We start from the raw sequence: 16780 nt of genomic DNA, 5'->3' as shown, positions 1-16780 counted from the left end.
TACTGGGGGGAGGGTTGGGCAAGCACATGTGGGGAGAGGATGCAAACCTCAGGGCCTTTGCACAATCCCTCCCTCTGCCTCATCCCTTCCCTTCTTCACCTGCTCATTTACGGACCTCTTAGTACCTCACTCACGATTTCTCTTCCTCAGGCAAGCCTTCTCAGATTTCAGGATTCCATATTAAATGCTCTCCTGGTACCTATCCCATCCCTTCAGAGCACTATCACAATGGGAATTTAAAAATATGCTTATAATTTTTAAAAATCAGCTTTATTGAGGTATAATTTGCATAGTATAAAATTCACCCATTTTAATTTTACAGTTAAATGAATTTTGAAAAATGTACGTATTCAGTCACGTAACACCACCACCATCAAGATATGGACTATTTTATTCACCCCCAAAATTTCCTTGTGCCTCTTTGCGTTCACTCCTCTTTCCCCACCTCAGTCTCTGGCAATCACTGATCTGTTTTCCTTCATTGTAATTGCGCCTTTTCTAGAATTTCATATAAATGGGATCACATAGTATGTAGGTTTCTGAGTCTTGATTATTTCACTCAGCATAGTGCATTTGAGGTTCATCCATGTTGTCATGACTACTAATAATTCATTCCTTTTTATTGATGTAATAGTGTTGTATGGTATGGATATGCCAAACTGTGTTTATTAATTCAGCCATTGATGGGCATTTGGGTTGTTTCCAGATTTTGACTATTATGGATAAAGCTGCTATGGACATTTGTGGGCATATTTCTGGTCATATGGTAAGTATATATCTAATTTCATAAGAAACTGCCAAACTATTGCATAACGTGCTGTGCCATTTTGCATTCCTATCATTAATGAATGAGAGTTCCAGTTGTTGCATATCCTATCTCATATTGTCAGGTTTTTTAATCCATTCCAGTAGTATGTAGTGGTTCCTCATTTGACTTTTAAGTTGCACTTTCATAATTACTAATAATATTGAGAATTATTTTATGTACTTATTAGCCATTCATATATCTTCTTTAGTAAAGTATCTGCTGAAAATTTTCTTTAAATAAGCAGTTGGTTTTATTATTGAATTTTAAGAGTTATTTATACATTCCGTTGATGTGTACATCTATCCTTATACCAGTACCACACTATCTTGATTACTGCAGCTTTGTAGTAAGTTTTGAAATTGGGAAGTGTGAGTCCTTCAAGTCCTTATTCTTCTTTTTCACGACTTTTTTGGCTCTTCTGGGTCCCTTGAATTTTTTTTTCCTGAGGAAGATTCGCCCTGAGCTAACGTTCATTGCCAATCTCCCTCTTTTTTCTTTCCTTGAGGAAGATTGGCCCTGAGCTAATATCTGTGCCCATCTTCCTCTATTTTGTATGTGGGTTGCCTCCACAGCATGGCTGGTGAGTGGTGTAGGTCTGTGCCTGGGATCTGAACCCATGAACCTTGGCTGTCAAAGCAGAACATGTGGAACTTTAACCACTCAGCCATGGGGCTGGCCCCATTGAATTTTATATGAATTTTAGTATCAGTTTGTCAATTTCTGCCAGGAAATCAGCTGGGATTTTGATAGGGCTTAGTGTTAAATCTGTAGATCAATTTGGGAAGTATTGCCATCTTAACAATGTTAAGTCTTCTGATCCATGAACATGGGATGTCTTTCCATTTATTTGGATCTTCTTTAATTTATTTCAACAATGCTTTATAGTTTTCAGTGTACAAGTCTTGAACTTCTGTTATGAAATATATTCCTAAGTATTCTTTTTATGCCATAGTAAATGGAACTATTTTCTTAATTTCATTATATGGATTGATTTTTGAGTGTTGATCAAACCTTGCATTTCTATATTGTTGTGTTTGACTTGCTAATATTTTGTTAATGATTATTGTATCTGTGTTTATGAGGGATATGATCTCTAGTCTTTTCTTGTCATGTATTTGTCTAGTTTTGATATCAGGATAATGCTGCCCTCATAAAATGATTGGAGAGGAGTGCCTTCCTCTTCCAATTTCTGTAAGGGATTGTACAGAATTGGTATTATTTCTTCCCTAAATGTTTGGCAGGATTTACCACTGAAGTCATTGAGAACTGAGTTTTTCTTTCTGTGAAGCTTTTTAGCTATAAATTCCATTTCTTCAGTAGACATAGAGCTATTCCAGGTACTTACTTCTTCTTGAGTAAGCTTTGGTAGTTTTTATCTTTCAAGTAATTTGTTTATTTCATCAAAGTTGCGGAATTGTTTAGCATAAAGTTGTCAATATTTCCTAATTATTATTTTAAGGTCTTAGATCGATAATGATGTTATTAGTAATTAGTAACGTTTGTCTTTTCTTGTTTTTCCCTGATCAGTCTTGTTAGAAGTTTATCAATTTTGTTTAGAAAAGCTTTTGGTTTCATTGATTTTTCTGTAGTATTTGCCCATTTTCTACTTTATTGATTTCCACTCTTATCTTTTTTTCTTCCTTCCATTTACTTTGGGTTCAATTCGCTTTTCTTTTTCTAGTTTCTTAAGGTGAAAATCTATCATTGATTTATACTTTCTTCATTTCTAATATAAGCATTTAAAGCTATGAATTTCCCTTTAAGCATCCTACAAATTTTGATATGACATGTTTTCATTTTCATTCAGTGCAAAATATGTCCTAATTTCCCTTGTAACTTCTTTTTTGATCTGTTTGGTTAATTTCCAAAATTTGTGGGATTTCTCATGTATCATTCTGTTATTGATTTCTGGTTTAATTCTGTGGTGGTCAGAGAGCATACTTTGTGTGATTTCAGTTCTATACATTTATTGAGACTGATTTTATGGCCCCAAATATGGTCTATCTTGGTGAATGTTTCATGTGTACTTGGAAAACAAAACTGTATTCTGCTGTTTTGGGTAGAGTGTTATGAAATGTCAATTAGGTCAAGTTGATCAATAATGTTGTCAAGTCTTCTGTATCCTTACTAATTTTCTGTCTCTTCTTCTAACAGTTACTGAGAAAGTAGTGTTGAAGTCTTCAGCTGAAATTGGGATTTTCCTCTCTCTCCTTTCAGTTTCATAAGTTTTTGCTTCATGTATTCTGAAGTTCTGTTAGGTGCAGCAATGTTTAGGATTGCTGTGTCCTCTTGATGCATTGACCCCTCTGTCATTAGGAAACATCCCTCATGATATTCCCTGTTTGGTTGTTTATATCACCAGGTATTAGTGTTGCTACTCAGCTTTCTTTTGATTAGTGTTTGCATGATATATCTTTTTATTTTACTTTTAACCTATCTGTGTCCTTATATTCAGAGTTGTTTTCTTGTACACCGCATGAACTAGGATCTAACTTTTCTTAGCCAATCTGACTATCTCTGTCTTTTAAATTACCTTTAATGTCATTATCCATACTGTTGAGCTTAAATCTCCTATTTTGCTGTTTGTTTTTTATTTGTCCCCTCTGTTCTTTGTCCTTTTCTTACTGTTTTCCTGCCGCCTTTGGGAGGTATTTGAGTATTTTTTATAATTCCATATTTTCTCCACTGTAGGTTTATTGGTTATATTTATTTTTGTTGTTGTTGCTGTTAATGGTAGTGTTAAGGTTAAAAATATACATCTTTAACTTATCACTACTTCAGATAGTACTGTTACACTGCTTCATATATAATGAAAGAACTCATAATAATATATTTACATGTCCCCTTCCTAGTCTTTGTGCTATTATTGTAATAAATTTAGTTCTACATTTGTTATAAACCTCATAATAACTTGTTATTTTTGCTTTAAACAATTTCCTTTTAAATAGATTGAAAAGTGAGGGAAAAATTTTTCTAGACCCTTGATTTTTATAATGATTGGCTAGCCCAGGGAGTGCGAGGGTGGCCTCACTGCTGCATCTGGAGGGTGACTTCTAGTGAAAATACTCATCAGTCTCTGAGCCCCCAGCTTCCTACAGCACCATTCCAGGCTGCATCTCCTCCTTCGGGTAATGATCTGTCTTAGTTATTGCCCTCAAGTGGATAGGGCTCCCACAGCTCTGTAGTTGGACTTCTTTCTAAGTCCTGCTTCCCTACAGATGCCCTTAAGTTCTTTTTAAAGTTTTCAAGGACATTGACCTTCATGCCAGAGCATTGATAATCATGATGGCTCACATTTATTGAGCTCTTTCTATATGCCAAACACCTTGCTAAGCCCTTTGTGTGCATTATCTCTTAATTCTCACTGCAGTCTGATGAGGTAGCTACTGCTGTCCGTTTCCTCTTTACAAGTGAGAAAATGGAGGCAAGAAGGTTTAAGTAAATTACCCAAGTCTTGCAGTAAGATCAATAAGGGGATCAAGATTTGGTTCTCAGTGGTCTCACATCAGAGCCAGCCACTCCCAACTACCTTGCTCTACATCTCCCCAGTGACCTGCCCAAGAACATTTCACTGTCCTCTTAACACACACACCTCCGTTGATGTTATGCACCCAAAGAACCACTGAGTCTGGGGCGTCATCTTTCCCTGTTCCATTCTGCACATCAGTGCCTCTGGTCGACCCGCACGTTCACTGTTGATCTGTGTGGTTTAGTGGCGGGAGCACTGGACTGGGAGTCCAGGCAGTCTGTTCTCATTCCAGCTCTGTGGCTCACCGGCCGTGTCTCTTTAGGCATGTTAGTTAATGTCTCTGGGCTTGTAGTTTCTCAGTACCTAAGGGAAGGGGATTGAATCAGATTATCGCAAAGGCTCCTTCAAGTGCCAGCGTCCTGTGAGTCTATGAATTAGTGGCCTTGCTGATAGAGAGAGCTAATAATTACCTAACCTGGCCGGACATCTAAGATTTATTTACTTTAATAATATTTATCACAACCACAGAACTTAGCCGCTCACTTTATGCTCATATATCTTCTCTGGCTTCCTGTTTATCCCAAAGGTTATCTTTTCAAACTGCCCTTTGGGTTTATCAATTCTCCTCTGTATTCACTACATATTATTAAGTGTCCAAAAGCAAGTTAGAAAACTGTGTGTCCCATTTTATTAAAAGCAACAAATATGTGTGTACATAATTGTATATATAAAATATGTATACAATATATACAATAAAATATATACAAGTATATGTATAATGTAATCGATTTATATTACACAAATACAATATATAACATATGTGTATGTATATACTTATATTTATATTGATGTTTAGGATTATGTAGTCTGAAAAGATGTACATCAAAATGTTAGAATGACTGTTTCTGGATGGTAAAATAACTGGTGATCTTCATTTTATTTTTTCTTTGTACATTGTTGTCCTTTGTAACTTTTGTCCGATGGAATTACTTATATTTTTGATACGTATTGCTTATGAACACAATAGCTCACAAACCAATACATAATGTCTCCTTTGGACTCAGAACCTCCTTGCCCCTTTAACTTTGTCTCTGGTGTTCTCTCCCACGTTGGCTACATGTCTTTTTGTCTTAAATGACAAGACAATGGGGGAGAGGGTACGTGGCACGTGGGATAGAGTAATCTAGCCTCTGGGGAGTCAGCCCTCTCCAACCCCCGCTTTTGGCTATCCCCCTACCCTCCCACTCCTATTCACTCACTCTCCTATTCTTTTTTCTCCTTTTGTGTCAGTATGGACTGACACTTTCCTCAACAGGTCTTCCCACTTCCAGTTTCTCAACCGATCTTGAGCACCCGGAGCATTCATTCTTTCATCATAAATTATGCATAAATCAGAACAATAATGGAATACGGGTTGTTTATAGTTGAGGACTGAGGTTTGAGTCCTAAATCTGCCCCAGGAGCACCAGGATTACGTGAAAGGCACCTGGAAAACTGTAAAGACTGGATCAGCGGGGTTATCATTGCCCAGGCCCTGTGCTAAGCGCCATGGGGGACATGAGGAGAAGGAGCCTCTGCCCTCCAGGAGCTTAGAGTGGTTCCAAAGGGTCAAGGGGTAAATGCCAAGTGGGAGGACAGGGAGAGATGCAGAGGTAACATCCACAGACATGGGAATGAGTGACTGGATTCTGCAGAGGAAGAAGAAGGACGAGTCAAGAATCACTGTGGGGTTTGGGGCCAGGTGGCTGAGAAAATAGTGGTGCCATTAATCTATTTATCAATCCATCTTTTCCTTCATTCCACAAATACACTTTGAGCATCTGTCACCAGCACAGTACTGTCACAGGTGCTAGAGATGAAACAGCGAACAAAACGGATAATGATCCTCCACCTACCCCATTTTGCTTACATTCTATGGGATAACAGAGAAAAAGGAAGTAAACAAGTACACAAACAAGATCATTTCCAAAGATGATAAGTGCTATGAAGAAAATAACATTGGGTAATGTGTCAGAGAGCAACCGGGGGAGGTGGCATTTGTGCATACGTGTCATTAGCTGAAATAGAAGTCAAGGGCTGGACGGAGGTGGAAGATGGTGAATTTCATGGTAGGGCTGCTGACTCAGAGAGGCTAAGATTCACCTCCTGGTGAAAATATTTTAACCTCTGCTCAAGCCCTGCATTGTATCATTCTCTGGCTCAGAAACATTCAGTGGGTTTCCACTGCTCTCTGGACAAGATTCCAGTTCTTTAGCTTGGCATTCAAGGGCCTTCACAATCTCACCTAGCCTGCCCATCTGCCGGCCCCGATCCTCATGTGAACCTTGCATTCTGGCCTCGATGAGCCCTTCTCTGATTCCATCTAGGCCATGTCCCTTTGCACCTCCATACTTGTATCCTAGAAAAGTCTCCTGAGTTCTCTAGTACATGACTGTCCTGCTGTTCTTGGGGCTCTGGCCTTTTCTCTTCCTGCCTGCCCTCTAAGATTGTTTGCTGTCTCATAAGTGTGGGCTCGACTCTCCAATAAGCATGCAGTCTCCTTGAGGGAGGGGCTGGCCCCTTCATGATCCTCTCTCCATTGAATTTGCTCTGTACACCTGCCCAGAAACACATTAATTATCTTCTTGTATAAAATGAAGAAAGACAGAATGAGAAGAAAACCAAAGTGCTTCCCACCCAAATTCACGGAGCCAGGAGATGACAGAATTCAGCTGTGGCCAAGTGTTCAGAAACAATCCAAAAAGAATCCATTCAGCTTGCTAGAGGATTTGGAAGTTGGAATAAACTCCATCCACCTTGCATATCTAGGGAGGAACCTGCTTTGCAATGCAAGGCATGAGCCAGAAAGTTCTGGAATTCCTCTCATCCCTCAATCCACAGAGGGGCAGAGTCCTGAGCTCTGGCCCAGAGTAATCTATAGACCCTCTCTCCAAGGCCTCCTTCCTCAGTTTCCTAGGCTTTGTCATAGCACCTCAGTTTACCCATCTGAAATGCAGGATAATGGGGATCACCTGTCCCCTGCCTTCCCTCCTCCCCTTCAGCAGCATCTGATCCTGATGCTTAACTTCTGTGTTTGAGGCCAGGATGTCGGGGCAGTGGGAGGTTAGGAGAGAGACACGTGATTCCCATGACGGGTGTTTGGGATGAAAGTCAATACCGTAAACACGCATTCATCATGACACTCCTTCTGCCGTGTCTTTCATCTGGGGAATCTCAAAGCCCTGGACAAATGGTAATTAATTTTCACAGCAGCTTCCACAGGAGGATGAGGTGCTGCCTGCCAAAGGCCAAAGGGGCATTTTCCCAGTACCCCTCCTCCCAACCCCCTGCTCCCTCCCAGCTGCTGCCCGCCCCAAGGTGATAATGCCAGGTGGGGAGGATGCCTAGGTTTTACACTCCTTCTCGAGATTTCTCTGCCTAGAAGGCTCCTGGGGCAGATGGAGACTCCTAACTAGCCTCCTGCCCCCACCCCTACCCTGGTTTCCCAGAGGATGACTAAGAGGGAACCAGGGCAGGAGTGGGAGCATTTCCTGCCTCCACCAGCAGGCCAGGGCCAAACAACTAGTTAGTTGACTCAGCAGGAACCACATGGCTCCAAAAATACAACTGCTCTGCTCAGTTCCACCTCGTGCTGCTCCCTTGGCCCTTTGGACACAGTCACCTGCTCCTCCCCCAAGTCCACGGGAGCTATTGAAGTGATGTTTGCCTTAATTCTGATTATAGAAGAACTATAAGCTCATCGTAGAACATTTGGAAAATATGGAAAAAGATGAAGAATAGAATTACTTTCGTAATCCCACAATTCTCCATCTCCTCAAAGAACCACTTTGAAATCGTCTTATATTTCCTTTATATTTTTTCTGTGTTATTTGGTTTTTATTTAAAAGTTCACACATAATCATGGCAAAAATTTTTATGCATATTATGATAGTATATGTTCTCTCTACATTATTTGATATGTATAACATAGGACAGAAGGTTATAAAGTCAAAAGTCAAAGTCCATCCCAACCTTCTCTTCCCACCCAAGAGGGAACCACTGTTAAGGGTTTCTTGTGTATCCTTCCGGAAATTGCCTATTGCAAGCACAAGCATGCATATGCATACTCATTTTACATGGCTGAGGTCATACTGTATGAATAATTTAGCCTGTTATTAGCTTCATGTGAATACATGAGCATTTTCTAATTCTGTTTAACCAAAAATTTTTGGTTAAACAACATTTTTATTGACTGCCTAACATTTTATCTTGTTGGCATGCCATAGTTTATTTAACCTTTCCCTGTTGTTGGACATTTACTCACATGAGGGGCAGGAAGAAGGAAGCGAGTCAGAATGAAGTCTTGGGAGGGAGAAGCAAGCTAGGATAGACTGCGGGCCTACTGTGTGCCAACCACTTTTCCTATCTTCCTGGTTGCTCGGTGTGAAAGTTAGCACTATCCCCATCTTGCTGATGAGGAAACTGAGGTTCAGAGAGGTTAAAGAAAAATGTGCTTGCAGGCAAGAGAGGGGTTTGAAGCAAGGTTTGTCACCTCCAAAGCCCATGGCTATTCTATTTTGCCAAGATGCCTTGGAAAAGTCCCAGGGTTTCAGTTTTCTCACTGCTGGGCATAAGGATGGAGAGAGCGCTTCCTTCACTCATTCTCTCATTCACTCCAATAATATTGATGTGCCAGGCACGAGGGATTCAAAGGGGGAAAGATGCAGTCCTTTCCTCTAGAAGTTCACAGTTGCATGGGTGGACATGCAAACAAACTATCACAGCCCACACAGTGACAGAGGGAAATGCAAGGTGCCATGGGGACCACACCGAGGGTTCCTCCCTCTCCCAGACTCCGAAGGTCGAAGAAGGTTTCCAGGGGGAGGAGACCCCGTGCTGAGTCAGTCCTCTGGCACCAGTCAGGAAGTGCCATTGAGGCCTGAAACGCCTCTGCTTCCTCTCCTCCCCAGATCCCATTGCACCGCAGTCACCCGAGGCCTGAGTTGGCTCCTCCCTGACCTGGCTTTTGCCTCAAGCTTCCTGCCCTTCATAAAATGACTTGCCAGGCTCCCACGGCAGCCGGGGTGGGGGAGGGGGGGACGTGATGGGCCCCTAATTTCTGAGAAAATATTCAAGACAATGTTTCCGGTTTGTTCTCTAGTAGTTTAGGAAATGTTTGTCATGCTCTGGAGAAGACTAGGCAGCGCAAGAGGATTGGTCAAATGCTTGGGCTCCGGATGGACAGATCTGGAAAGGAGTCCTGCTTCCATCAGTTGTCCTGGGACTGCTGGAAAATCACCAATATCAGTCAGAGCTCTTGGTAACAAGCCACAGAGATGGACCCTGACGATCTTCAACAAAGAAGAGAATCCAATGCCATAGAATTGTCAGGGGTTTAAGAGTGGACAGGGTTAGGAAACGTGTAGAAACTAAGGCAGCCGTCAAGGCCCAGAGCAGCAGGAGGCAGAAAACCGTTTTTTGGCCAGGAAGCATCTAGTCAGGATGCTCATGCCACTGTAGCCAGATATCACAGCAAAAAACAGAGTTCTAACCCTCCAGCACTCAGGAGTCCAGGAGCCCAGGCCTCAGGCTGGAGCACTCGACTGGCTGGCCCTTGGCCATGTGCCTATGTCTATTGCCAGGAAACTAGAAGGGGGAGAATTTGCCCTTGGATCTCAGTGGGAGGAGGTGGGTGCTCCCTTCCTCCACGCCAACACACAAGGTCAAGACCTGCACACTAGCCAGGGGGCTTTGGATCCTGGACAGCCAAAAACTCACTGTCCAGGACATGCCCTTAACATCTCAGAACCTTTGTAAAATAGAGACATTAATAATGTCAACCTCACAGGATTGCTATGAGGTTGTAAAAAAAAGCAAGTAAACTCTTTAGCACAGTTCCAGACACCCAGTAAATGCTCAGTAAATGTAATTTACTATTTTTGTTGTTGTAATTATTATGATTGCTATTATCATCCACTTTCTCTCTTTTAAAGTAAAATACCAATAGTTTTCACTATAATGTAATATATAGAAAAGTTGAAAAATACTGAAAAGTTGAAAGAAGAAGAGAAAATCACCCACCACCCACAGAAAACTACTGTCAACATTTTGGTGTTTCCTGCTAATCTGTTTTGCATGTATTGGTTTTGGTTCTTTCATTCTTTCTTCCTTTTTTTCTTTCAAGCAGCTGTGATCAGCCTGTGTGTACAGTTGTGTGTCCTACCTTAGAGCATATGCATTTCCTCATGTTATTAAAGACTCTTGGTAATCAGCATTCTTAAGAGCTGCAAAATATCCTTTGGAGTGCATAGAATCATTCCCCAGTGTTGTTTCCACTGTTGGAGGAGCAGGGAGAGGAAAGGGAGTGATATGCATTTATAAATGATGAGCGTTTTTTCAAAAAGCATTCTGATTCTGGAATGCTTCTTTGGAATATGAATTGATGCTTAGTTGACATCATTTAAGCACTTTGTTCCCAGAAACTTTCAAAAGGCTGTTTCCTAAAATTCCCACACATCTGATGCAGGTCAGGGGGCATGACCCTCCTGGGTGCATACCACCTCATTGTGGTTTTTTTCTGTTTTTTTAAACATCAAACAGAGAAAAACCCCACTCTTTTTTTATTGTTTTCTTTTAGGTATGCTTTTTTCGGTGAGGAAGATTGGCCCTAAGCTAACATCTGTTGCCAATCTTCCTCTTTTTTTGTTTTTTCTCCCCAAAGCCCCAGTACATAGTTGTATATCCTAGTTGTAAGTCCTTCTAGTTCTTCTATGTGGGATGCTGCCACAGCATGGCTTGATGAGCAGTGTGTAAGTTGGCGCCAGGATCCTGGGAACCTGGGCGCCTAAGCAGAGCACGGGAACTCAACCACTACGCCACGGGCGGGCCCCCATCATTATGTTTTGATGGGACATTTTGACTGCCACCAAGTGTATGAGAGTCCCACAGTGCCACTGTCACCTTGATACTGCTGGCCTGCCCACTGCTTTCTCACGTTCCCAATATGCTCAACCACTGATTAGACTGGGGTGGTTTATCCTGCCTGTGAAATTACCTGCCATTAGTGTGCTGGAAAGTGCCCCAGCTCTGTCCTTTGCCTGCTTGGGACTTGGGGCAATTTTCTTACATTTCTCCGCCTCTTCTGGAAAATAAAGAGAATCAGGTATAAATTCACTGAGACAGCAAGTTTTTCTTCTTTCTTTCCCTCTCTCCCTCCCTTCCTTCCTTCATACCTACCTTCCTTCCTTACTTCCTTCCTCCCTTTCTTCCATATTATCCTCCCTTACTCCCCCCAACCCCACCCCAGCCCCCTCCAGCCTGCTGGTGCCTGCGGGTCCCAGGCTGGGTTCCAGGAAGTGGCTCTCGCCTAAGGGGAAGCTGGGGATCAGGTGACCTGGCTTCCCACCGCTGGTGACTAAAACGCCAGTGATGCTGATTATTTGGACTTCCTGGGCAGAGTCCAGCACCTGCCGGTGGTAGGGGTTTGGGAGCAACAATAATTAATATTTTGCCGAGTGTGATTCTGATCACCCTGCCAAGGAGAGGGTCCCACCCTGAGCTGGCAGCCCCGTGGGAACTGCCCCGGCCGCATTCCCAGGGCAGTGATTGTGTAATGGGCACTGGCGCCCAGCCAGGGCGGGATCTGTTGGTGGGGTGGGCGGGCAGAGGATGTGCCCCATCCTCGCCGGGCTCGGATATGCCAGAGCAGCAGAGCGCTAACCTGTACCCCTCAGTCTCCTGGGCTGGGACACTCACGTGGTCCTGAATCCAACCTGGGCCTGCCCGGGGCCCCACACACAGGGCTGTGGGAGTGAAGTGACCAGAAAGGGTATCTGAGGAGGGCAAAGGGAAATGAAGTCGTCCTTTCCTCTTCCATCCCACCTCCGTGCCCTTCCAAAGCACCATTTGAACCTAAAGAAGCAGGGAGCCCAGAGGTCTCCTTGTCCAACGCTCTCCTTTCATGCGAGAGGAAACTGAGGCCCAAGGAGAAGTGAATTGCTCTGCTCCAAGTTTCTATAAGAAATGACCAAATGAGGAAAGTGGCAGGAGCTATTGAAAGCACAATCCACCACGTCGTTTACTGGATGAGATCTCAATGACTCAGAAACGCTCTCCTACCCCCAAATTCTCCATCTTCTCCTCAGCACCTGAATTTCACTTAACTTTCTTTACTTTAAGGTTTTGATGCCAATCAAAAGCTAAGCTTCCCCTGGCAGGGATCACTTCCCAAGTCAGTAAGATGTAGTTTCTGTTCCTCTTCTGAGAGAGTGTGATGGAGAGAGGGAAGAAGGACATAATACTTCAGTGTGGCGGGAAGAGTCCTCGCATGGCTTCCCAGCTATGGTGTTTTTCAGTTTTCAATGAGCTTGCAATGGCCATCTCCAGTCACCTTGGAGATGCCGCTGTGAGGTGGGAGAACCCTTAACTGTCATTCCCATCCATCAGAGGAGGGCAAGGAGGCTCTGAGACGTTAAGTTACGTGCCCAAGGCTACACAGTTAGGAAGTGTCCAGGCAGGGTTGAAATTGTGGCACTCAGCTGCTCCCCACAGCCCAGTGCAAGGCTGTGATGTCAGTATTTTTGTCAACTGGTTTATAGAAAAATATGAAAGCAAGCACTGGGGGTCAAGAATTGAAAGGGTTTGGAGGCATACAATGCAGAATGCTTGCCTTCTCTCATTTGAGCCTCACAATAGCCCTAGGCAAATACCCCATTTTCCAGAGGAAAAACCTAAAGCTCAGAGATTTGCTAAATTCAGTCAACTGTGAGCACCTCCAGGGCAAGGAACTGGGTTATGTCCATCTTTTGGTGTTTGATCTCTAACTTCATCTATGAATGTTTGTTGAGTGTTTGCAGAAAGAATCCTGGAAGATGGTCTAACACAGTCTGCGTTTTACAGATGAGAAAACTGAGGTCTGCAGAGTTAAGGAATATGCCTGGATCACATAGTTAGTGGCAGAGCTTGGACCAGTCTGATGTCCTTTTCACTTCATTCGTCTGTTCCTTCATTCACCCAACCATCCATCCACTTATCCCACTATAAGAACTGAACTGACACACCTCCAGGTGGTAAGCTGGGCTCTGGGAATGCAAACAGGCAGGACAGGAAATAGGGAGAGGGGAGTAGGGCACCTGCTTTGAGCACAAAATCTAAGGGGGGGAGTGCCAAAAACCCAGTGACCAAGATAAATAATATTTTAATGCAATATTTTTTTAAATCAAACCAGCAAACTATGGTCCATAGGCCTGCAGCATGTTTTTGTAAATAAAGTTTTATTAAGACTAAATTCTAGTCTCTGTTTTGAGGAGCCCACAATTTCGTCTGGGGAGATAGGCCCAAATGGGCTATTAATTGAATTCTCCGTGAATGTGCTCAAGCAGCATGCAGGGGGAGAGAGGGAAGTGTTCGAGGTAGGGAGGGAAATGTTGTGCAGAAATCTAGCTGTATGACACAGCCAGGTTTATTGAAAGAAATTGCAGCAAAGTTGTTTGGTGTAAGAGAGACAGGGTCAGGAGCCAGGGGACGGAGTGGTGAGTGACCAGGTCTCAGAGACTGCGGGGAGAGGAGGGGCCGATGCAGAGCCCACCAGGCCAAGAATGTCCCCTAAGGATTTTGGACTTTACAGCATAGATGTGGTGAGCCACCCTCAGGCTGACACTGAAACTGAGGGAATCAGACACAACCCAGAGGGGCAGGTCTTCCCTCAGAAATAGGCTTAAAACCACAACAAATGTGTTTGGCTCGTTGTCCGCAGGTGTACCTGGGGTATTTGTCCCCTCCAGTCCCTGTCCCCCAGCCTGGTGCTCTGGGACCTCATCTGTGGCTGGACCTCTCCTCCGGGTACAAGCTGCCCACAAGCTGCTCCTGCCTTGGAGAGCTGCCGGAAGCCAGGGAAAACCTTGGGAGGACAGAGGCTGCCGAGGAGTTCTCCTCACTTGCTGAGAATATTATAAAATGCATATTTAAAGATATTCCGTGTAAATCACTCACAAGAGGGCTTGGCATAAAATAAATACTCAAAAAAAGATGGCCATTACTACCTTATGTTTGTTATAAAAGTACTTTATAATTTTATTAAAAGTTATAATTTGGAAGAACCTTCCCCATGTTTGAAGGACGTTGTCCCCTCCCCTGTATGTTTGTGTTGACTGTTGGTGGTTTCCAAGTACCTGCTGGATCAGGCTGTGGGCTGATAGCCGAGAGGACGTGGTGTTTGGGAGGGACTAGAGTCCTGGGGGAGGTTTAAGCCAGGAGGACTTCCTGGAGTGGGGGTGGGTGTGGCTGGGGGCAGAGTTTTAAAGGAACTGATGAGAAGATGGATGGAAGCACTCTGGATGACGTGGCATCTGAAAGATGAAACAGTTTTGCCTACCTTCTATGAGAATTAACTGATATCACATACCTAAAATGGTTGGCATGTCACAAGGACCCAGTGAATGGCGGATGATAAAGAAGGAGGGGCAAGGGGAAGGGATGGAGAGAAAGGGGCTGAGAAGCAGGAGACCTCGGTTCTAGGCACAGCTGTGCCTCTGGTTAGCTGTGTGAGACTCTGAGGACATCACTGCCCCTCTTGACACCTCAGATTTCTTTTCTTTAAGATGGATTATTCAGGCTAAGATTTCCACCTCTAGGAGCCCCTGAATACAACAAACATAAAATAATAACAGCTATTGTTTATTACCACCTACCACCAATCTCTCTTCTACATGATAAACTTACATCTGATTTGATTTTTACAAGAACTCTGTTAGTGGACTCTATTATTATTCCCATTACATTGATAAGGAAATAGAGGCCCAGAGAAGTAAAGTAAACCATCCAAATGGTATCTCTAGTAAGTAGGGTCTCTGACTCCAGGAAGGCAGAGAGATGCTGCCTCCTGAGGGCTGTCCCCCTCTACAGAGAAGCGTTTCCCCACATGACTAGGGTTGGTGCTGGCCACAGTTCCCTGGAGACACCAACGATGCTCTTCTGCCTTGTCTCACTGCCCAGTTTCTGTGGCAGCACCAGCCCATAACTTCAACATCCCCCCACCCACCCACACCCCCACCTCAGCGCAGTGACTTTCCCCAAAAGCTGTGTCACTCTTGACAGATGACACTCAGGAAAAAACTCTATGGTTGAATCACAGTGACCACTTCCTGTTCCGTTCATGGTCCCCGGTTCTCTCGAGGCCTCACTCTGCCCTACCCTGTTTAGTAATAAGAGCTGTGAAATTTATGACCCCTAGACTGCTACGGAGGCTTAGTCACCCCTTCCTATACCCTCATCCTACTGGGCTAAGGGGCACCAACTCTCAATTTCAGCCCCATTCCACAACTCTGCTATGGAGAGCCTGGTAGGACACCACGGCTATCCTGGGACTGTGTAAGGAGCAAAGGGAAGATGCCCATCCCTCCAGACTGGTGACATAAGGCTGATGGGGAAGGGTGGGTGGATGTTCAAGCCTCAGCCATGAAGTAAAAGAACAGTCACTGACCCTGTGGGCACCTCCTGGGCGCCCACTCAGGGGATATTGCTGCCTCCAGGCACATGGGTCAGGACACCTAGTGGAAAGACAAATACAGTCGGGGTGGAGTGTCTTGGGGGAAACCCCAATGCTCTCCCAGTTGCTCAGAAAGAGCATCCTGGAGGCTGACAAATTACAACGAACGTTGAGTGTGAGAGCAGAGGAAGTCATCAGATATTTTGATGGGCTACCCCGAGGAGGAGACTACCTCTAGGTAAATGCAGAGAGCAGAATTTAGGACCACTGGGGCTCGTTTAAGACCTTTAGAAGTCTTCAACCTCTAAAGATGACCGTACTTCTTGCCTGACCCCCATCCAGATAGGTAATGCAAAATAAAACAATGTAAATCCTAAAAACAAGTGTAAGGAAGTTCAGTAAAGTTCTGATTTTTCCCATGATAACCACTTCAGTGCTTCTTTTTCCTTTCTTTTTTGGGGGATACTATCAATTATCAAGGCCCTTTGAAAAATTTTTTTGTGCTTTCAGATGTCTCCACTTTGCTGATTCCATGAGCTCTGCTTGGTCTGCCTGTTGTATAATCCTGCACTGGGAACAGTGGATGGGTGTCAGTGGGCCACATGTGCCAGCTACTATAGGGAAGATCTTTCCAGCCATTTGTGTTGTGTGACCACTGAGTGGGCTACCCTAGGGAGGGAGTGCCTGGTCACTGGTGTGTTCCCACCCCCACCAAGGCCAGGAGTCCTTATGATGGGGACAGGATGTGTGAGTCTGGACAGGAGGTGGGTCCCTCTCTAAAGTCCCTTCCAGTCCAATGATACTAGGGTAGGAATTCCGAGCACTTTGGAAAGAATGTGTTCATGTGGCCTGCTCCAAGCGAGGGGTTACCAGCTGTAGGGGTGGGCCTCTGGGTTCCTGTTGGGGACTTTGAGGAGAGGAATTTCCCTTTCCACTGGGAAGGCAAGCTTAACCCTTCCTTGGAGGCCTGGACCCCCTGCAGCTACATCTGGAAAACCAGCCATTGCCACCAGATGGCGCCAGTGGTGGATGGGTCAGG

Source organism: Equus caballus, chromosome 1 (assembly GCF_041296265.1).
Source record: "Equus caballus isolate H_3958 breed thoroughbred chromosome 1, TB-T2T, whole genome shotgun sequence".
NCBI lineage: Eukaryota > Metazoa > Chordata > Mammalia > Perissodactyla > Equidae > Equus > Equus caballus.
This window is presented reverse-complemented; position numbering follows the sequence as displayed.